This window comes from Candoia aspera, chromosome 1, assembly GCF_035149785.1.
Source record: "Candoia aspera isolate rCanAsp1 chromosome 1, rCanAsp1.hap2, whole genome shotgun sequence".
NCBI classification, from domain to species: Eukaryota; Metazoa; Chordata; class Lepidosauria; order Squamata; family Boidae; genus Candoia; species Candoia aspera.
In genome coordinates this window covers 119,745,884-119,769,128 of record NC_086153.1, presented here as the reverse complement: position 1 = coordinate 119,769,128, position 23,245 = coordinate 119,745,884, and positions in this window count along the sequence as shown.

Genomic DNA, 23,245 nt, shown 5'->3' with positions numbered 1-23,245 from the left:
TCAGTAAAGTGTCCCAGATTATATCCATAGCAAAAAATGGGTCAGAAGAGGGACAGCACTATTTTAAACATGGAATAGCTACAGATGACTTTAAGCTACCTCAGTTGTGCTGTAGGGATGAGATGAAAACAACATCATGCATTCGTTTCACTTAAAAATGGTGGGCGGGACATGTATGTGCTGGACTAGAGGGACATGAGACACACAAGTTCGCACATACAGCTGTCAACTGTTCCTGAAGCCAACTTTAAACGTCCTAATCTGCCTTGCAGTGGATTGGCAACAGGGCCAGGACGGTGATCCGGAGAGCAGGTTACTTTCATACCAGTTTGCCACAGTCCATGGCAGAAACTTCCTACACACTCATTTAAGATCCTCCAAAGAAATTTCCACACTGAGCTGAAAATAACCAGTACCACAACCTTCTAAGGAAAATGGGTCACTGCAAGGGAAGCTTTGCTATCTAGATCACAGGTGATTTTCCATCCTCTTGATTTAATAAGCATGTCTGTCTGTTTCTCTCTCATTCTGCTTTCAGATCAGTATAGCAGTGCTGACACAAATGAGTTTTGCTTGTTTGTTCATTCAGGCAAGCTGGCAAGTTTCTGAATGAGGCACCCTGGGGAGTTGCTTCCCACAGTAGCATTTAATGCCGGGGGGATTGGGGGGCTCTTGAAAATCAATCTTACTTCTGAAATAAGTAATATAAGCACGCTGGGCATGTGCCACTAAAGAAAGGCCTAAGCCCTGCACTAATCCTGTCCCAAATATTGACTTTGTTCTCTGAACCTCATTAGAGGTAATTTAGCCTTCCCACATTACATTTAGGCACACACTAGGGTGACTAAGTTGAGTAAATTATCAGAAACAGCCCTCATGTTGGAAATTTAGGAAATTTAATCTGAACCACCTCAGCTTTGAAGACCATTTCATGGCTCTAGTTCTGAGATCCATGTACAGCAAGAGCAGCAAAATGGCTTGCAGTGCTAGATAGAAAACTATAGAATGTGCACATAGACTGTACCTCACATGCGTGTGCAAGCATGCAAACAACACACCCAGTCCTTTCTCTCTTTGACATCACTAGAGATATGATGTTAACATTCTCAGTGTTCTCTTACCATATCCAATGGTTGCATTCATTTCTGATGGCTCCTTCCCCCACTGTGAGTTGCTGTGGAGGAGGGGTGGCTCAGCAGTGAAACTATTTAGAGGTCCCTTCCATTCCTGTTTTACTTCCAAATCCTCAGAAGCAATTTCAAATAAGCAGGTGATCATCTCCACTACAAGCAATATTGTTATACTGGGAACCGCACATATCAAACAGTGGTCCCACCGGCTGACAAATGCGTAAGTGTAGAGAAACCACAACAACATACCACTCTGATCATGTGCATTTGTGAAAAACCACTGTGATTGCTTTGTCTGAGAAAATCATTAAAGAAGCAACTCTCTATTCACAACATTAACAAATGAAATTGTGATCTTTGTATGATGCTATCAGGTCTGAATCCCTGCAGGAATGTGGGAAAGCCAAGGAACCAGGAAGCAGGAGTTTGTGCCAGTGTAGAAACGATTCACCCCAAGCTCTGCAGACAGCCAGACTTGCAGTGATTTTGGATGCATTGTTGCTGAACCAAAAATAAATTTGTTCAGCTGCCAAACAGAGACATCTTTGGATCACAAATATGTGGCTCTGAATCAGGGGCAATCTGATCCCATGGGGAGAGGCTCATTTTGCAAGCCTCTGATTGCAAAAACCAAAATGAATGCTAACTGATATTGTGACTCTGCCTTTACACTGCATTGTGATCAGTTGCATGAAGGTCACTGGGCTTTGCAGGAATAAATCTCAAAAAATTCCAGTGGCAGGAATTATAAAACATCAGTTGCCACAACTGGAGAGTCAATGAAATAGGTTTTGAGGAGCTGAACCAAAGTCAGCCTTGACTTTTCAAGTCAGACCTTGAAAAGAGCAATAGAAAAATGCATCAGATTAGTGTCATGATTCCTTGAAACTCTCATTAGTTTATGTAGTCAAAATATTAAAATTGATTGATTGATTGATTAGGTGCCATCAAGTTGTTTTTGACCCCTAGTGACCACATAGATTTTCTCCATAATAATCTATCCCTAACCTGTTCAAGTCTCCCAATGGTGCATTCATTGCCACTATAACTGGGTCCATCCACCTTGCTGCTAGTTATCCTCTTCTTCTCTTTCCTTCCACATTTCTCAGCATTAAAGCCTTTTCCAGAGAGCTAAGTCTTAACATAGCGTGTCTAAAGTAGGATAATTTGAGCCTGGTCATTTGCCTCAAGTGAGAACTCTGGGTTGATTTGTTCTGTGATCCATTTGTTTGTTTTCTTGGCTGTCCATGGTATTCTCAGGAGTCTTCTCCAACACCAAAGTTCAAAGGTGTCAATACTCTTCCTATCCTGCTTCTTTAAAGTCCAACTTTTGCTTCCATAGAGTGTCACAGGGAATACCATGGCTTGCATAATTATGATCTCTGTACGTATAGACACATCACAGCATTTAAATATCTTTTCCAAGGCCTTCATGGCTGCTCTACCAAGTGCTAGTCTGTGGCATATTTCTTGACTGCTTGTTAAAATATTAAAATATGAACCAAAAAATCAATTGTAATGGTTGCCTATCCTAAATTACACTCAGACTCACAAGCAAGAGCTTGAATCAAATCTGGTTTATTTAAGAATAGTATGCAAGTACAAAGAAAGCTGAGAAGGAGCAAAAGTGCGCCAAATACAAACTAAAAACCCTCGGTGCGAATGTAAGCCCTCCCCCCGTACAACCGTTTCAAATTCCCCATCCCAGGTGCTCCTAACGAGTTCTGCTAATCAACAGGTAAAAAGGACCTTGAACACAAACAATAACCCAAACACATTCTATCCCCATGAAAACAGATAGAAAGCCTGGTACAAGGTCTCCCAGCAGCTCCCTCCCAACCAGAACGCGCGTCAGCACCATGGCATGCAAAACACTACAATGGACATTAACCATCGCAACGGCGAACATGACATACCGTCCCCCCAAAAGAAAGAAAATCCCAACAAGATGAACAGTAAAAAGCACAGTCAAGCCACAGGCTTCAAAGGGTAAGCTAAGTGAAAGCGGCGAATTAAATCAGGAGCATTGACATGGCGAGCAGGCACCCACTCAGGGTTGGGGAAGTGCTTCCAGCAAATGAGGTACTGCAGGGAGTTGCGAAGCTTGCAGGAGTCAGTGACCTCTTTGATTTCAAAGTGTTGCTGGCCGTCAATCATGATAGGAGCAGGCGGAGGAGGCTGGGGGTGCCAGTTAGCGGAGTGGTGGGCTGGCTTGAGTAAGCTGCAATGGAAAACAGGGTGTAAGCGTTTCAAATTGTGGGGCAAATCGAGCTTGACAGTAACAGGATTGATAAGGACAATAATAGGGAATGGCCTGATGAATTTGGGGGTGAGCTTCTTTGAAGGTTGAGGGGATTTTATGAACTTAGTGGAAAGATAGACCTGATCCCCAATTCTGAAGGTGTGCTGTGGAGAATGGTGTTTGTCAGCATGGAGTTTGTAGGTAGCCTGGGCATCGCTCAGAGCCTGACGAATGATCGGCCAGGAGTCAGCCAGCTGCGCAGCCCAATCATGAGCCGAGCATGAGGGCAGAGGGGGTTGGGGTAATTCAGGGATGGGGACAAAGTCCTGGCCGAAAACAACCCAGAAAGGGGTCTGCCCAGTAGTCTGGTGAACGGCGTTGTTGTAAGCCACTTCTGCAAAGGGCAGGAGTTCGACCCAATTGTCCTGATGGTAGTTGGTGTAGGAGCGAAGAAATTGCTCCAGGGTGGAGTTAAGAATCTCAGTAGATCCGTCCATCTCCGGATGTGACGCCGTTGACAACGCCTGCCAAAATTGGGGGGTAAATTGTGTGCCGCAGTCGGTCACCAAATGGGAGGGGCAGCCGTGGAGATGGTAGATGTGGAACAGAAAGAGGCGAGCCAGCTGCTGAGTAGACAGCAAGGAGGCGCACGGAATAAAATGGGCTTGTTTGGAGAAGAAATCCTTTACAACCCAAATGAGTTTTCTTTTGACTGGGTGGGAGGTCAACGATAAAGTCCATAGAGATCTCGGCCCAGGGGCGAGATGGGCTGGCAACAGGTTGGAGAAGCTCCTGTGGTTTCCCCACTTTTTGTTTTGACATGGCACAGACAGGGCAAGAGGCCACATAGTCTTTCACATCCCACCACAGCGAGGGCCACCAAAATTGGTGGCGAACCAAATGCAGGGTTTTGACAAAATCAAAATGGCCCTCCAATTTGTCATCATGGGAACGGTGCAACACAGAAGCACGCAAAGTTTCAGGCACATAAAGGTGGTGGCCGACCCATGTGAGATCATCCTTGAAGGAAACTTTGTCTCGATTAGCCAGCAACCAAGTGTCAGATTTCACTGCCTGGAGAAAGTCGGATTGCAACTGACAAGGGAGCGGCTGTCTGTGGGTTTGTGGGGGGGGGGGTGCGCTGAGCTGACAGAGCGCAGGTTTGGCTTCGGGTGACAGCAGCCAGTCCCAATTGTGGTAAAGAGAGAACAGTACCAACCACCTGAGGGGTTTGGTCAAAGTCCTGAGGCAAGCGGGACAAAGCATCCACAAGAAAGTTTTTCTTGCCGGGTATGAACTTCAGTTGGAAGTTAAACCGACTGAAAAATTGAGCCCACTGAATTTGTTTGGGGCTCAGGCGGCATGGGGTGCGGAGAGCCTCCAAATTCCTGTGGTCTGTCCAAACCTCGAATGGGTAGGCAGCCCCCCTCAAGGAGGTGGCGCCAAGTTTCTAAAGCAGCTTTGACAGCAAAAGCCTCCTTTTCCCAAACATGCCACCAGTGCTCAGTCTCAGAAAACTTCCTGGACAAATAAGCACAGGGTTTCAGGATGTTGTCAGAGTCTTTTTGCAGCAATATAGCCCCAATAGAAAAGTCAGAGGCGTCTACTTGGACAATGAAGGGGCGTTCAGGATCAGGGTGCCGCAAAATAGGTTCTGCAGTAAAGAAAGTCTTTAGTTTCTCAAATGCAGCCTGGCATTCTGGAGTCCAATTCAACACTGCCCTGGGGTGTTTTACCTTGCGTGTTTCCCCCAACCCTTTTGTGCGAAGCAAGTCTATGAGGGGCAAGGCAATTTCAGCGAACCCCTGGATGAACTGGCGGTAATAGTTGCTGAACCCCAGAAAACTTTGCAGCTGCCGTCGGGTGCGAGGGCGTTCCCAAGTTAAGATGGCCCTAATTTTTTCAGGGTCCATCTCTATACCTTTGTCGGAGACTCAATAGCCCAAATAGTCCAGTTGGGTTTTGTGAAATTCACATTTAGACAGTTTGGCATACAGCTTGGCTGCCCTTAGTTTTTCCAACACCTGTTTGAGAAGGCGTTCATGCTCCTCCTCGGTTTCAGAGTAGATAAGTACATCGTCCAAATAGACCAAGACCCGTTTAAATAAGTGATCATGTAACACTTCATTAACCAATTGCATGAACACTCCAGGCACGCCGGCTAAGCCGAATGGGAGGACTTTGTTTGGAAGGAGCCTAAGGGGCAATTAAAAGCGGTTTTCCACTCGTCTCCAGCTCGTATGCGTATGCGAAAGTAGGCTTCGCGGAGGTCGAGCTTAGAGAACATTTTTCCTTTTGATAGGTGGGCTAACATGTCTTTATTAGAGGCAAAGGATATTTGTTACAGAGGGAGACTGAATTTAACCCTCGATAGTCCGTACAAAGTCTGAGTGTGCCATCTTTCTTTTCCCGGAAGAGCACGGGTGCTCCAACAGGGGAATTGGCAGTTTCAATGAACCCCCGTGCTAGGTTTTTGTCAATGAACTCACTCAATGCCTCTAGTTCTTTCTTAGTCATTGGGTAAATTTTTGGTTTGGGCAGTTGTGTGTTGGGAAGCAACTCAATTGCACAGTCAGTTTTGCGATGGGGTGGCAGCTGGTCTGCCTCCATTTCCCCAAACACGTCTGCAAAGTCTCGGTAGCGGTCTGGCAGCCCTTCCAGCTGTGGTAAGGTGGGGTGCGGCACTGCAATCGCAGCCCTTGCCCCTACCACACTTACGGGTCTCCCCACTGTAGGGGCTTGGTAAAACCCGTCACTAAAGGTAAGGGTTCGGTGCTGCCAATTTATATAGGGGTTTTGCCAAGTTAACCAGGGGATCCCTAGAATTACCATGGGATCGCCAACAGGTGCAATGATGAATTTTAAAGCCTCTTTGTGGCTGCCCATTTGCATTGCTACATTTCCAGTAAAATGAGTTGCTGGACCCCCCCCCCCACTGTTGACCCGTCTAGTTGGGTAAAGATCAAAGATTGCTGGAGAGGGAAACTAGGCAAGTCTAGTGCAGTCACTAGATCTGGGTGGATGAGGCACCTCAAACACCCAGAGTCAACCAGAGCCCAAACTTCCATGGTTCAGGTGCGGGAGCCCAGCTCCACTTTCACTGCCAGAGTGGGGCAATCAGCACTCACCATAGCATCCTCACGCCCATCCTCCTCCACCTGCCCCAGGGCGCAGTTCAGGGCAGGTGGCTGGCGTTTCCCGCTGGCTCTTTTGCAGCATCCTCAACCTCTGCGTAGAGATATAGGTCTTCTTCAATGTCGGTAGCACCTTTGGCCGTGGTCATTCGGTGTGACGCCTGGGGCAACTTGGCAGGGGCTTTCGTTGCTCGATCTCCGGACTTGAGTTTCGGGCACTCGGCAGCTCGATGGCCTCCTTTCCCGCAACAGAGGCACTGCCCTCGTGCATAGCGGCAATCCTTCTCCTCGTCTCCTGCTCGGTGGCTCGGTGGGACAGCTGTCATTCCGCTCCAGGGTCCCCGCGTCAGGGTTGTTGTTTTCTCGGTTCATCGGGTCTGCATGTAGGTGCGCTGGGCATGCTCAGCCTTTCCGGCCAAACAGATCCACTCGTACAGTGACTCCGGGTCGTCCCTGCCCAGCGCCCATCTGAGGACGTCTCGGTTAAGTCCTTCTTTAAACCTCTCGATGAGTGTTGATTGGGACCAGTCGGGAACCTTGCCTGCCAAAGCTTTAAATTCTAGGGCATAGTCGGCTACTGACCTGGATCCTTGGGTGAGTTCCTTGAGCGCCTCCTTAGCCCTGGCTTTGGCTAGGGGGTCCTCAAAAAACAGCTTCAAGGCGAACATGAAGTCGTCGAACGACCTGAGTTCAGGAGCGTCAGCTTCCATCAGTTGGACATACCAGTCCGCTGCCCTGCCTTTCAGCTTAGGGGTAATGGCCAATATCTTAGCCTCCTTAGAGGTGAAACACAACCCGTATTGCTTCATGTAGTTCTTCGCATTGGTTATGAAAAAGGAAAGTTTGGTGGGGTCCCCACTGAATTTGACAGCAAAGTCCTTCACCATCTTCCTGGTTGGAGGGGAACCAGCTGCAGGTTGAGCGGTAGGGCCCCAGGACACCCCAGAGGACCCTCTTTGTGGTGAGGCTCCGTCGCGATGTTGTCTCTTGCCTCGGACCACCGGCGGCCCACTAGGAGGAAGGGGAGAGGGCTGCGGGGAGCGAGGACTCTCGTCGCGGCTTCCCTGGTCACCCATCGTGATCGACAGGGTTTTCAACAGGTCCTCTATCGATTCCACCTTCACCTCCAGCCTTCTCAAACTCTCAGGGGTCACCGATTCTTCCCCTCGTCGGGTGTCAGGTCATTTCTCAGGTGCCACTTTGGTCGATTCCCCCTCAGGAGTCAAGGGGAACCGGTACTTCCAGGAAGTCCCAGCCGCCTCTTCCTTTGGTTCTCCCTCATCGCTGGACCCCCCCAGCTCAGGGCTTGAGCTAGAGCCCCTCGGGTAGAATGAAATGTCAGGGGGAAGGGGGCTCTTTGGCGCTGGATCAGCTTGTGGTTCCAGCCCTCCGGATGTTCGTCTTAATTTGGTCATCGTTAACTATTTTCCTCACAAGAATTATACTTGGAAGGAGTTAACAGGTATCACAAAAAATTCTCAGCTTTATGTAATGGTTGCCTATCCTAAATTACACTCAGACTCACAAGCAAGAGCTTGAATCAAATCTGGTTTATTTAAGAATAGTATGCAAGTACAAAGAAAGCTGAGAATGAGCAAAAGCGTGCCAAATACAAACTAAAAACCCTCGGTGCGAATGTAAGCCCTCCCCCCGTACAACTGTTTCAAATTCCCCATCCCAGGTGCTCCTAACGAGTTCTGCTAATCAACGGGTAAAAAGGACCTTGAACACAAACGATAACCCAAACACATTCCATCCCCATGAAAACAGATAGAAAGCCTGGTACAAGGTCTCCCAGCAGCTCCCTCCCAACCGGAACGCGCGTCAGCACCATGGCATGCAAAACGTTATGATGGACATTAACCATTGCAATGGCGAACATGACATCAATGGAGTAAACTTTAAATCCAAATGGTTACTTTCTCAGAATTAAAAAATGGCAAACAAATCTTGCATGTTCTTGTCAAAATTCCCATGAGAGATGTTGCTAGATTTTGGCATTCTTGCATGAGAACTTGGCTGAAAAGATTGCCAAGCCAGATAGAAATACAGGTGGCAGGAAGCATATCTTAAAAAAAGAAAAGTTTTCCTGGACACAAATACCTACCTATCAGGAAGAAATCAATTTGTTTTACTGTCTCCCCAACACCTATATGTCAGGAAATATTTGCAACCTCTTTTTCGTATACTCTGTGCAGACTGGAAACAATTTTTATTAATATAAACTATCAAGTAAAAACTACTAATCCAGAAGTCGGTTTTGCTGCTGAATGAAAATTCAAATGTATAGCTCTTTTATAAGGTGTACATAATGGAAATACAAACTCAACTTGCTTTAACATTTGTGCTACCTCATATCAGTAATTGAGATCTATTCCGTTATTTTAAAAGGCTTATGAAAGCAAAGAAAGGATGAATATGGGTTTACCATTTTTTGGTGGTACATTACATTTATGTGAGAGAAAACAGCTAGATATGGTTTCAGCATCAAGCAGTTTTAACTTTGATACCATTTCATTTGCATAGATGTCCTCAAGTTTTTATACTGTATAGTTAGGAACTGAGTTCTTCTTCAAAAGCAGGCTGTGTATAATACACAATCCTTCATATGCCATTAAGTCAAAGAAGGAGTTTTATTTACAGGGTAACTGTGTGTCTGTGTACTTTAAAATATATTAATATGTAAGTACTTCTCAGATTGCTGTTTTTAATAACTCACTGTAAAAGTTCTTCTTATGGCATTGAGGTATATCATGCAGCAATTTTTACTTACTGGAAAGATTCTTTCTGGAAAGTGCCATATATGTCCTGAGATTTAAGGAAAGCATTAGAAGGCCACTTATTGCAATCTCTTTTTGGCATATTTTGTAGAGAATTCCCTGTGTAGTATCAGGTTCAGTCTTGTTAAAAAAAATGAGATGAACCCTTGAAAATCAATGAAATTGCTGTTTTCTGTGAAACAACCAATGTTCTTCTGTTTGTTGGCTTCTTCCTTGGAACTCCTTCAAACAGGTTCCAATGTCTTTAAGAGGGAAATGAAAGACTGAATATATAATTCATGTATTTGCTATTCAAAACAGATATCAGATACATAAATGAAATCAATATACAATCTGCTGTTTGACTCAAACACTTTGTATTATTTTTATTTCATAAAATTATGAAGATAAACTGTCAATGACTCTGTGGTGTATCTAAACATACACACACAGAAGTCAAGTTTCTGTTAATTAAGTTAATCTTCATGCATATACAAGAAAAAGTTGCCCTAAGACTCGGGGGCTTTTTTGCTAGAAGAAACATGGCAACTCAAATGACACAAACCTGATTTCACAAGGTGGGTAGTACATTGTAAACTATGCACTTACTTAGTCTACTTAACAACAGTGCAAGGAAGGGAACAGTCAGTCTGTGTTCAGTTTATGAATTAACCCAATTGATTTTATTCATATAACACACTACATTACAAACTACCGGGTCACATTTTAGGCTAATGTGTTATAAGAATCCAGCTTCAGAAAGAGCTACTATTGTCCTAGTTATTGGTGGATATGATTTATTTGATATACTTCCTCTGGTACAACAGTAAACAAATTTTGTTTTAGAAAAACAAACAGATTTGCTCTTAAACATTCCATAATTGTTGCTGAAACAGTGATCGTTGTGATTATCATCCAAACTGTTGGCAGGAATGGCAACCATTCTAGAAGTAGAAGGATGGGCAAGATTGTCTATCCATCTTTATAACCACAGGACAACTGAGGGCCATAATGCTTGTTTCTGGAAGAAAGAGAGAAACAAGCAGCAGATACTAAGCTTATAATAAATACTAAGTAGATTCTAATCTTGGGGGAAACACAGAAAAAGCAAATAATAGCTATTTGATAATACTGTTTAAGAAATTCCTACATCTGCATGGATGGGAGAAGACAAGAATGTTATTTCCATAGAATTTGATGTGATAGTGAATGTGTTTATGTGAGGCTGCTCTGTGTCATTATTGAAGAAATACAGTAGCAGTCTGTACAAATGTAGAGGCAAGTTTCCACTTGTACGTTAATAGAATCAGGCAGTAGTACAGTGTTTAGAAACTTTATCTCTATCAACAGTCAATCTATCAATCAATCAATCACATAAAATGCATTAGGGAACAGCCTTCAATATTCACATGAACACTGTTAATCATCCACACTCCTAATTAAGAGGTTGTACTTTACATATTGATGGCCCATTATATAGTTTGTTTGATTTCAGTTTAGTGTACTGTGTGACCCAGCCACTGTGGTTTGTAACCTACACTTTATGGCTTAAGGTGATGTATGAATCCAGTCAACTGCAACTTGTTCAACAAACTGTAGCGAACATAAACTATAGCTTAGCATGAACCATGAAGCCTGCTATACACTCCCATACATAGTGACTAGGCAAATCTTCCTATTACATTGGTTCTACCCTCCAACCCCTCACTACACTTTGTTGCCAACCTTCTGTCTTCACTTCAGCTGACCTTGAAGCACTGAGAACCCAGAGGGGAACCTATAAGCCAATCAGTGCATGCCCGCCAGCAGACCATTAAGACAATGGGGAAAAAAAACTAATCCAATGTTCCCTGTCTCTCCCAAAAAGCTAAGGATCCTATGATTTACTGTATTTAGTTATTTTATTAAAAATATATTTATTTTATTTAAAAGATATGGCCCATTGTATGAAACACACCTCTGGGCAGCTCACAACAATAAAAACAAAGAAACAAAGAAGCCCCACCACCACCATCTTGAGAAACTGCTAGAGTTCCCTTCCCATCCATATTTTCAGTTCATGTTGTGGCTTGCTCATTTGCAAAAAAAGATCTGAGCAGGCACTGTGACAGGAAGCTGGCCTCCAAAACCCATCCCTCCTGCTTTAAAACATCACTTTCAAACTGTTAAGGTAAAAATAGGGCATGTTGGCATTTCTGCAACATGTTTCACAATATGTTTCCCCCAATAGTGGTAACTATGGCTTAGCTTACTGGAGTGGAGGAGATGAGCCGACAGATATCAGGAACAGGAACAGGACACTGAAGATCTGGGATAGAGCAAATGTGGGAAGGAACACTTGCCTTGAATCTAGGAGATGGATAAGGCAAGTGTTCCCACTGATGGAAAAACAAACCACCCACAAGCTCTGCCAAGCCATAGCACTGGAAAGGAAAAACCAGCTTTACTTCCAAGAAAGCAGCAGCAGGGAGGAAAAACCCACCAACGCAGGGAACTTCCATATGGCAGCTTTCATTCTGTTTCTACTCCCAATCCCTCACAAACCAATACAAAGCTGACTTTTGATTACCTTCATTTCTACTAGCTTCAAACTGCCAAGAACAGGTAGGGAGCAATAAACGAATTATCTCTTCAACTGACCAAGAGAAAAACTTCGTGTTGTTTTTTTTAATGGAACTCAAATAGTATGTGTCCCCTGAGTTGCTATAGTTCCTGGAGCCCTCAGTCTCCTGCCTGCAATTCTACACAGACTAAAAAGGGAGATGTAGTTAGAAAAATGAGGTAAGAAGGAGAATCAAAAGATCAAAAGCTTGAGTTAATACAGCTGGAAATATAAGCAACCCTGGAGCAATGATGAGATCCAGTTTGGTCTAGTGGTTAAGGCACCAAGCTAGAAACTGGGAGACTGTGAGTTCTAGTCCCACCTTGGGCACAGAGCCAGCTGGGTGACCTTGGGCCAGTCACTCTCTCTTAGCCCTAGGAGTGGGCAAGGGCAAACCAAAAATCTTGCCAAGAAATCCAAAAATCTTGCCAAGAAAACTGCAGGGACTAGTCTGCACAGTGGCCAGGAGTCAACACTGACTCATAGGGAACCCCCTGGAGCAAGAATATCTACATGAGCTTAAAATTCCACCTAAAATAAAAATACATCATGATTGGGCTTAAAAATCTCTCAGAAAATGTGACAAATCTTTATCAGCTTTCTGAGAGTGCTAGGTTTTACATATTCATCTCTGGCAGAAGTGGGACAGGGAACAAGATGACTCCTAAAGAACTCCCAACTGGCTGCACAGATACAAAGCTGAAGAAAATTAACTATTTCAGCCAATATTCCAGTTAATGTAATCCTTCCATGCAGATCTTTTCTGGAGAGACCACCACTCGCTAGCATTACATAGCAGTTAGCATGACATGTGAAAAAATCCAAGACTTAGAAAAGAAAAAAATCCTCATATGGAGTAATCTTTTAAGTAAATTTGCATCTTCTGCAAGCTTTATATAATTAGACTCTGCTTTATTAACACTTAAATAGGTAAATACTTCCATATGAAAAGGAATGGGCAACATGAACCGCTCTACAGTATTTACATTCTTTTGTACTGCCCTCCTTTTTTTTCAATCTTTTTGTGTCTCTTTTCATAGAATTGGTTGACTTGCACTGATGTCATACTGGACTTTGTTAATTAGGGGTGTCATGGCTTTTTCCTTTGGCAGTGAGGCTATCGAAGCAGCTTGGGGGCAACTTTTCTTGGAGATTTTCAGAGAAAAAAATGGAGCTTTAATATTTTACACAGTTAACACAATTTCACATAGATTAAACACTGCTGATTTCCCCTTCTTGTTGTAATCTCCTGCACTTACCAAAATATGCTCCAGAGAGCAGGGTGCATGTGTTTGTGCGTTTTGGAACAATATTTGAAAGAGTTACAGGCAAACAGAAACTTTTTATAAATGCTCCCTTTATTTCCAGTGAGAGAAAGCTTCAGCAAATAAAAAAATCCAGCAATGGAGAGAGGATACCATCCACTGTCATTAAACTATTAAAAAAAAAAAAGGTTTGACTAATGGGTCCCTCAGAGAATTCAAAGCAGAAAATATTTGTCCATTTAGAAGTCTCGCTGGCTCTTCCCTATCAATGTTTATTCAAAATTCTCACTGAACTTAATGACAGTTCTAAATAAGCAGGCATATGCTACACTAGACTTGAGCATCAGCATTAGAATATAGGCAAGTTCATCCCAGGTTCTACAAGCACTTCCAAACCATGAATTTACCTAGTCATCTAGCCATCACTGTGGCAATTGATCACCTCAAAGGACAGGCTTTATATCACTGTTGGAAGGGCTGGGTGATGTTATAAATAAATAACTTTCTGACTGCATAACTCTAAGAAATAAGGATCTAAGAAGGAATATTTTACAAAGCAACTACCCTGCTTCTTTTTCATTACAATTGCCAAAGAGAAAGTTTTTGGCTTCTGAAAAACAAAATAAAAAATACAGAAATGCAACTAAACACTTCTACTTAGTCACCCTTTATATAATCTTAGTTGCAGAGAGTGAATCACTGCAATGTAGGAAAGGTTAAATGTTTTGCAGTCTTTTACTGCCACCTTATGTGATTTCTTGCCACTGCACATCAGACCATAGGTTACAAGATTACCATTTTCCTGTACTAATAAATAGCTTCAGCATAAATGGTTGCAGTGACAGAGAAGCAGGGTTTGTATATCTTTAGTAATCATGTAGAAGGCAGTGATACCATACAGTAGTTGCACCCTTTCTCAAACCTATGGCAAAATGCCATGATATCCTCTCTTCTTTGTATCTATTAAAGAGGCAGGAATTGAAGGTGTGGTGGGTTTGCAGTGTGTGTGGGGGGGTGTTGCAGCTGGCTGACTGGGACTAGGGATTGCTGAGTTCTGGGCAGAAGCAATGCAAAGGGCCAGATCAGCTAGCTGGTTTTGTCTGGTTGTCCTTTGGATATTGGATGGGGCTCTTTCTCACTTGGACAAGGGATGACAAGGATGAGAGGGAGTTGATTTGTTGGGTGGCAGCAGGGCAGAAAATAAAATCACAGTGATGGGTAAATGAGAATCTGGTGGGAAACCGGGGGCAGGTCACTCTAGTAGAAGGTATGAACTTCTGTGAAGTTATGAATGTCTAAGTTCTATGAAAGTATGAACTTCTATGAAGTTGACAGAGGCAGGTCTTGGCTTCTTATACCAATTCTGTGTTGCAGCCCTCTGGGCCCTCTTTCAATGCCTAGTCATTACTCTGTTGCCCTGTCTCCAGTTGCTGCCTGTAAAAAGGCCTTCCTCATCCAAGACCTTATTCTGGATGGAAGAGCTGCTGCACAACTCAACCGAGGCTGGAATGAGAATCTGAAGCCAGTCTTGGATTGGATGGTACCTAGGTGGCTTCTCTCCCTTGCATGAATCCCAGGGAACCCCAGCTTTTCAAAGGAATTCCTGGAGATGAAATGGCACCTCTGGTGAAAGATGAAGAGCAAATAGGATTGAACACAGGTAAGAGCCTTTGATAAGAATTGCCTCTTGGTAATAAGAATGGCAAAGCATAGTTACTTTTCCACTCCTACTACAGCCACAGATTGCCAGATGGTGGCCCTGTTTCAGGTAACACTATCCCTCCAGGGTAGAGAGAGGCCAGAGAAATATCAGTAGGTGGTGAGGACTATTCAAGGCATAGGTTGAATAAAGTTGTTTGGATTTGGATTCTGACTGTGCAAGTTCTACAAAGTTGACAGAGGCAGGTCTGGCTTGGTTATCTGGGAGCAGAATGAGTCTCTTGGTTCCAAGAAAGTGGACAGAGTCCTGTGAGTGCAGCCACCTGTGTATTAGAACCATGTCCCTCCTGGTTGCTCATGGCCTCCTTGAAGTCATATGGTTGGGTCCAAACAGTGGTGAATTCATCCCTGATTGAGGGGGTGATCCCACCTGTGCTTAAGGAGACACTGGTCTGCTCCTTACTCAAGAAGTCATTGCTGGACCCAACAAGACTGGATAATTGTCATCCTGTCTCCAACCTTTCTTTTATGGCATTGATCATACTTGTGGATGATCTCTGGCAAAGCTTGGGATAGGGTGATGCATTAATCCCAACTCTTCATGACCTCTCAGCATCAATCATGGTATCCTTCTGGACTAGCAAAAGGGGTTAGGAGTGGGAGGCATGGTTTTGCAATGGTTCTTCCTCCTTCCTCTGGGATTGGTTTGTCAGTATTAGTGCAGGGGAGAGGTCTAGCCCTAAGCCTTTGCTTTGTGGAGTCTCACAGGGCTGTATTCTCTCCCATCTCCTATTTAACACCTACATGAAGCTGCTGCATAAGGTCATCCAACAGCATGTGATCAGGTTTCATCAGTATGCCGATGGTATTCAGCTGCATATCTCAAACCCTGGCTGACCAAGTGATGCCATCAGGGTACTTTCTCAGTGCCTAGAGGCTATGGATGCCTGGATGGAAAGAAACAGGTTTAATCTCAACCCTAAAGGCTATGAGTTGTAAGGCCTCCCAGATCTAGCAATTTTCTATCATTGGTTATGGATGAGGTTGCACTACCGCAAATGGAAGTAGTGATCAACTTGGGAGTCCTCCTAGACTTGCAGCCCCTAAGTTTTATTGAGCTAGGAGGGCCTTCCTTTGCAGTAATATATTTTATGTGCCAACTGCACCCATTTTGAATTGGGAGGCCCTGTTCACTTCCCTCATACCTTGGTCACCCCCCTTCTCGATTATTATAACATGCTCTACATGGGGCGGTCCTTAAAAACCACTCAGAAACCACATCTGGTTCAGAAAGCAGTAGTGTGGAAAGTTATGGATGCACCTTGGTATTTTCATGTAACATCACTACTATGTGAGCTTCACTGGCTCCCAGTAGGTTTCTTAATGTAATTCAAAATGCTGGTTGTCACCATCAAAGCCTTTTGTGGTACTGGGATGGGTTGTCAGACCACCTGTCTCCAATTATTTCTGTCCATCCCACAAGATCTGGGCATGCTCTGGATGCTTTCAATTAAATAGTGCCATCTGATGGGATCTAGGAAGCTGTCATATTCACCGTTCCAATGTTGCTGCTACATCGTAACATTTCGCATGTCATTTGGCTGATGCGTGTTTCATCTGGGAGGGGAGGAGGATTCCATCTCATGGGGTTGTTATATGTTAGCAGCTGGATTGGAATGTGTTTGGGTTATCTCGTGTGTTCAAGGTTCCTTTCCCAGGACATCAGCAGAAACGGTTACCAGCACCTGTGGGGGGGAGTTTGCAATGGCAGGGTGAGGGGAGGGATTACATTTGAGCCGAGGGTTTTTAGTTTGTATTTGGCGCGCTTTTACTCATTCTCAGCTTTCTCTGTATTTGCATACTATTCTTTAATAATCAGGTATCATTAAGTTCCTGCTTGTGAGTCTGAGTCTATTAGAGTAGGCAATCATTACATAAAGCTGAGAATCCAAAAAATTTTTCCATTAGCCCCTTTCCAGAATTATTTTGTGAGGGAGAAGTGCTAGCAATGAGCAAACCAAATCCCTAAATCACGGAAAGCGAGGAATCGAGCGAGGGGGAACCCGACTCCACAGTGATAAGAACGGAGAGAGTCCCTCCTTGAGAGCCCTCAGAAGTTTGAGAGGGGTTGAGCTCCAGCCTAGGAGAAGAGGAGGTTGGAGGTAAAAGAGCCCCTGAACCGACCGATGAGTCACCAGGTGAGCTGCTCACCTGGGATGAAACACAGGGATCCCTACCAGGGACGTCCAAAACGTCTTGGAAGCAGCGATACCCGATGTCCCCAACCGTGGTGAGGCAGGAGGGAAAGGAGGATTCCCAAACCCCTGATCATATAAAACTGGGGTAGGCCAAATTGGAGTCACTAGAATTTATGTTCCGGAAAATGTCCATGGACTGGGGTCCCCAGGAGAGGAGGAGAGAGGAGTCAATAGGTATTCGACTCCTTCTTTGCCCCCACCTTCCCTGGAGGAAAGGAGTAGGACCCGGCACAGAGAGGAAGTAAGAGCGCCGAGGTTGAGAATTTCAAGGTCCCCTCCTCGTGAGCGGAGCTCCCTGGGAGCTAAGAGGAAGCCCGACCGACCAGCTGTGGCAAAGGGACCGCCCGGAGTGGGGGTTAAGGACTTTACCGTTAAATTTGATGGAGATCCAACTAAGCTATCATTCTTCCTTACCAATGCAAGGAGTTATATGGACGAATGGGAACAGTGTTTCCGCTCAGAAAGAGCCAAGATTAATGCCATTGCCACTAAGCTCAAGGGGCGGGCTGCCGATTGGTATGTGCAGTTATGTCAATCGGATGCCCCTGAGCTGGAGGAGTTTGAAGAATTCCTGTGGGCGTTGAAACTACACTTTGAAGACCCGTTAGCTAAAGAAAGGGCAAAACGGGCATTGAGGGAGCTGTGCCAGGGGCCACAATTGGTGGCAGACTATGCTCTGGAATTTAAGGCTCTGGCTGGGAAGGTTGAGGATTGGTCCCAATCCACATTAATAGAACTTTTTAAGGACAGTCTGAATACGGAGGTCCTGAGGTGGTCGCTTGGCAGGGACGACCCAGATACCCTGTATGAATGGATACAGCTGGCAGGGAAGGCTGAGCATGCCCATGAGACTTTTGCTCACCAGAAGGTGATGAGATATGCTGGGCTCAGCAAGGGTTCCCGCACTGCTGCACCCACTGGAAAGACCGGTCAACATGCCTGGGAAGAGGAGAGAGAGCGCCGCTATGCGAAAGGACAATGCCTCCAATGTGGGAAGGAAGGTCACCGAGCGGTGGCGTGCCCAAAGGGAAAGACCGATGATTGTCCGGGAAAGTCGTCGGGGAAATCTCCCTCTTTACCCAGGAAAATGAAGGCAGCCATGACTGAAACTGAAGTGGAGGAGATTCCTTACTTCGGGGACGAGGGGGAGCCTGATCTACTCCAGCCAGTGGGAAACGCCAGCCACCTGCTTTAAAGAGCGCCTCTGGGCAGGTGGTGGAGGAGGGGCGCGACCATATTTCGGTGAGTGGCAACTATCCCACACTGACAGTGAAAGTGAAGCTAGGCTCCCACACAAGAACCGTTGAAGTTTGGCATTGATCGATTCAGAGTGTTCGCGTTGCTTGATGCACCCTGATGTGGTGGCTGCTTTGGAGTTACCCAGCTTTCCACTAAAATGTCCCATGATTTTTACCCAGCTGGATGGTTCTACAGCGGGGGGGAAGCCAGTCACCCATTCCACGGGCATGGTGGCGTTGCAAATGGGCAGCCACCGTGAGGGGCTGCCGTTTGTAGTGGCGCCTGTGGGGGGTCCCTTAGTCATTCTGGGGATTCCTTGGTTGGTCCAACAAAACCCATATATAAATTGGGTGCACAGGACTTTGACTTTTGAGGATGGTTTCTATCAAGCCCCTGGGGAGGACGACACTCTGCAGGCTGCAGTGGGGAGGGCGGCGGCAGCAACCCCGCATTTCGCTGTCACCCCACTGGAGGGCTTGCTGGAGCAATACCAAAGCTTTGCGGATGTGTTTAGTGAGAAGGAAGCGGACCAACTTCCACCTCATCGAAAAACTGACTGTGCGATAGAGTTGGTCCCCGACGCACAACTGCCCAAACCAAAAATCTATGCCATGACGCAAAAGGAACTGGCGGCATTGCGGGAGTTTGTGGACAAAAACTTGGCCAGGGGTTTTATTGAACCAGCAAATTCGCCAGTGGGCGCCCCCGTCTTGTTTCGAGCGAAGAAGGATGGGACATTGAGACTTTGTACAGATTACCGCAGATTAAATGCGGTCTCGATATTAAACAAATATCCTCTGCCAATAATAAAAGACATGTTAGCACATCTGGCTAAGGGGAAAATCTTCTCTAAGTTGGATTTGAGGGAAGCCTATTTCCGTATCCGCATACAGGAGGGGGATGAGTGGAAGACTGTTTTCAATTGTCCTCTGGGTTCTTTTCAGTACAAGGTTTTGCCTTTTGGGTTGGCGGGGGCACCAGGGGTATTCATGCAATTGATCAATGAAGTGTTACATGAACATTTGTTCAAGGGTGTACTGGTCTATTTGGATGATGTTTTAATTTATACTGAAACGGAGGAGGAACATGAGCACTTGGTGAAACAGGTGCTTAGCAAACTGAGAAAGGCTGAGCTTTATGCTAAACTTTCTAAGTGTGAATTTCATCAAACTCAGCTTGACTACCTGGGGTACAGGATCTCTGACAAGGGCATTGAAATGGATCCTGTGAAGATTCAAGCTATTTTGGGGTGGGAGCGCCCACATACCTGCAGGCAGCTCCAAAGTTTTCTTGGCTTTTCCAACTATTACTGCCAATTCATCCAAGGGTTTGCAGAAATTGCATTGCCTCTGACTGATTTGTTACATACGAAGGGGTTGGGGGACACACGCAAGGTGAAGAACCCAGGGGCTTTGCTCAATTGGACACCTGAATGCCAGTTGGCTTTCGACAAACTCAAAAGCCTGTTCACTGCTGAACCCATTCTGCAACACCCTGATCCCACTAGACCCTTTGTGGTTCAAGTGGATGCTTCCGATTTCTCAGTTGGAGCGCTCTTGCTGCAAGCGGATGCTGCTGGCCGCCTGAAGCCCTGTGCGTATCTGTCCCAGAAATTTTCCGAGATGGAAAGGCGATGGCATGTTTGGGAAAAAGAAGCTTTTGCAGTCAAGGCTGCTTTGGAGGCATGGCAGCACCTCTTAGAGGGGGCTAAATGTCCTTTTGAGGTTTGGACTGACCATAAAAATTTGGAAGTGCTCAGCACACCCCATAAGCTCAGTCCTAAGCAGATCCGCTGGCTCAATTTTTCAGTCGCTTTGACTTTAAGTTGAAGTTCATTCCGGGCAAGAAAAACTTCCTGGCTGATGCGCTTTCCCGCCTGCCCCAGGATTCGGTCCAGGCACCTGACGTTGTGGGTACAGTGTAGACAGCACCCCAATTGGGGTTGCAAGCTGTCACACGCAGTCAGACTCGTGCACAGCTGCCCCCAGCTTCGGTTTCACCGGCTGGGGGAAGAACGCCAATTTCCTCTCAATTGCAACAGTTTCTGCTAGAGCTGAAATCTGACACTTGGTTGCAAGCGAATAGAGACAATGTTACATTTGACAGAGGCTTCGCTTGGAAGCAGAACCGCCTCTATGTCCCTGACAGTTTGCGAAGGGAAATTTTGATTAGGTCTCATGATGATAAAGTGGCTGGTCATTTTGAGTTTGTCAAAACCTTACACCTCATGCGCCGCCAATTCTGGTGGCCCACATTGAGGCATGATGTAAAAAGTTATGTTGCTTCTTGTCCTGTCTGTGCCATGTCTAAACAGAAGGGGGCAAACTGCAAGGGCTACTGCAGCCGGTGGCCAGCCCTTCCCGTCCTTGGGAGGAGGTTTCCATGGATTTCATTGTGGATTTGCCTCCTAGTCAGAGAAATACTGTGATTTGTGTGGTGAAGGACTACTTTTCTAAACAAGCCCATTTTATTCCATGTGCTTCCATTCCGTCTGCGCAGCAATTGGCCCGCCTTTTTCTAGTTCACATCTACCAGATTCATGGGAGCCCCTCCCGCTTGATCATGGACCGCGGAACACAGTTTACTTCCCAATTTTGGAGGGCATTTTTGAAGCTGGTGGGCACCAAGCAGGCATTGTCCACTGCATCGCACTCCGGAGACTGACGGATCTACGGAGGCTCTTAATTCGACTCTGGAGCAATTTTTGTGGGCATTTGTAAACTATCAGCAGGACAATTGGGTTGATCTGCTGCCTTTTGCTGAGGTGGCTTATAATAATGCCATCCATCAGAGCACGGGGCACACCCCTTTCCGTACTGTGTTTGGCCGGGACTTTGTTCCCATTCCTGAGTTGCCTCAGCCCTCCACACAGCCCTCCTCCGCTTCTGATTGGGCTGCTCACCTGGCTGCTTCGTGGCCGGTAATTCAACAGGTGTTGGCTGATGCCCAATCTGCCTATAAACTGCACGCCGATAAGCGACGAGCCCTTCAACCTGCTTTTCAAGTTGGTGATAAGGTCTACCTTTCCACCAAGTTCATTAAATCCCCTCAGCCCTCAAAGAAGTTGGCTCCTAAGTTTGTTGGTCCTTTTCCCATTGTGCGAGTTGTGAACCCTGTCACGTTTAAACTGGATTTGCCACACAATCTGAAGCGTTTACATCCTGTTTTTCATTGCAGCTTGCTCAAGCCTGTCAACCACTCCGATCATTGGCATCCGCAACCCTCACCTCCTGCTCCGATCATGATTGACAGACAGCAACATTTTGAGGTGAAGGAGGTCCTTGATTCTCGCAGACTTCGTGGCACCCTGCAGTACCTCATTCGATGGAAACACTTTCCCCACCCTGAGTGGGTGTCTGCCCGTGATGTTCAATCTCCTGTTTTAGACACTTTCATCTAGCTTATCCTATGAAAACTGCTCCTTAATATTTTTGGGGGGGGCGGTATGTCATGTTCACCGTTCCAATGTTGCTGCTACATCGTAACATTTTGCATGTCATTTGGCTGATGCGTGTTTCATCTGGGAGGGGAGGAGGATTCCATCTCGTGGGATTGTTATATATTAGCAGCTGGATTGGAATGTGTTTGGGTTATCTCGTGTGTTCAAGGTTCCTTTCCCAGGACATCAGCAGAAACGGTTACCAGCACCTGGCGGGGGGGGGGGGAGTTTGCAATGGCAGGGTGAGGGGAGGGATTACGTTTGAGCCGAGGGTTTTTAGTTTGTATTTGGCGCGCTTTTACTCATTCTCAGCTTTCTCTGTATTTGCATACTATTCTTTACTAAATCAGATATCATTAAGTTCCTGCTTGTGAGTATTAGAGTAGGCAATCATTACAGAAGCATGCCTTCTGTGTTGCTGCACCTGGCCTGTGGAAGAACGTACTGTAGAATATTTAAAGGGTCCAACTTTGAACCATAACCCACACAAATTATTTTAAAACACTGTATCATAAACTCAGCTAAAAAGCAATCAGGCATTTGGAATTCTCAGCTGCACTGAAGTGCTATCAGGATAAATTAGTGTTAACCACAGGAATGAAAGCCTGGCTGGGAAGGATTAACAATTACGTTTTGAGGTAGCACCTAAGCTAAAACAACAACTTTAGGCACTAAATCTTAGGCCTCTTGGAGATGATCTTCAGAGAAATACTCAGAAGCCATTACACACACACACACCCAAAAAAAAGTCCTTGAGCCCTGGGAAAGGAGACAGTATTAGGAGGAGACTCAAGCTGGCTCCTTCCTGATTCACAGGTGTGTAAGAGGGAGGGGAGAAAAACACAACAGGATTTGCAAGATTCTGATTATAGCCTGTCTCAATAAAACTTAATTCTAGTCTTCTTGTGGAATCTGGTCTGGACAATCTTAAAGGGCTGATATTGTTTTATCCAAAGCATTCATTGTATAGGAAAGGAATGACCTCATCCTCTCCATCCCTCATTATAAATTCCAGTATACATATGAACTATCCCATGCAGTATGGTTAACCGTATCAATCACATTTCATTCAAATAAAAGGATATATCCATAAAGAGGGTTTGTAAATCCAGCTCTTTTTGGGCTTCTTTCTCTTCGGCTTCTAGTATCAATCCTGTCAATAAATTCATTTGTGCTTCAAATTAGTCTCCAAGATTTATATAATCAGTGGCCTCCTGTAAGATGTTAAAAACATGGCCTCTTCTCTAGGCACTGGGCCAGAAAATTAAATTGACCTGTTTTTAGGGGGTTATTGATATGGATAAGTATGCTGCTCCACAGGTGATGCCTTTCAGTTGTTTGATGTTCTTACTGTTGTTTTTAATTTACTGTTCACCATGCAGAGTCCTTTGTCAAGTGAGCCATACAAATTAGTCATACAAATCAAATAAGTATGATTGAATTAAGTCCCAGAGATATAGCCGCATTGTTTCTAAGCCATCACAATAAATTTGTCATTATATAATGTGTTAATATTTA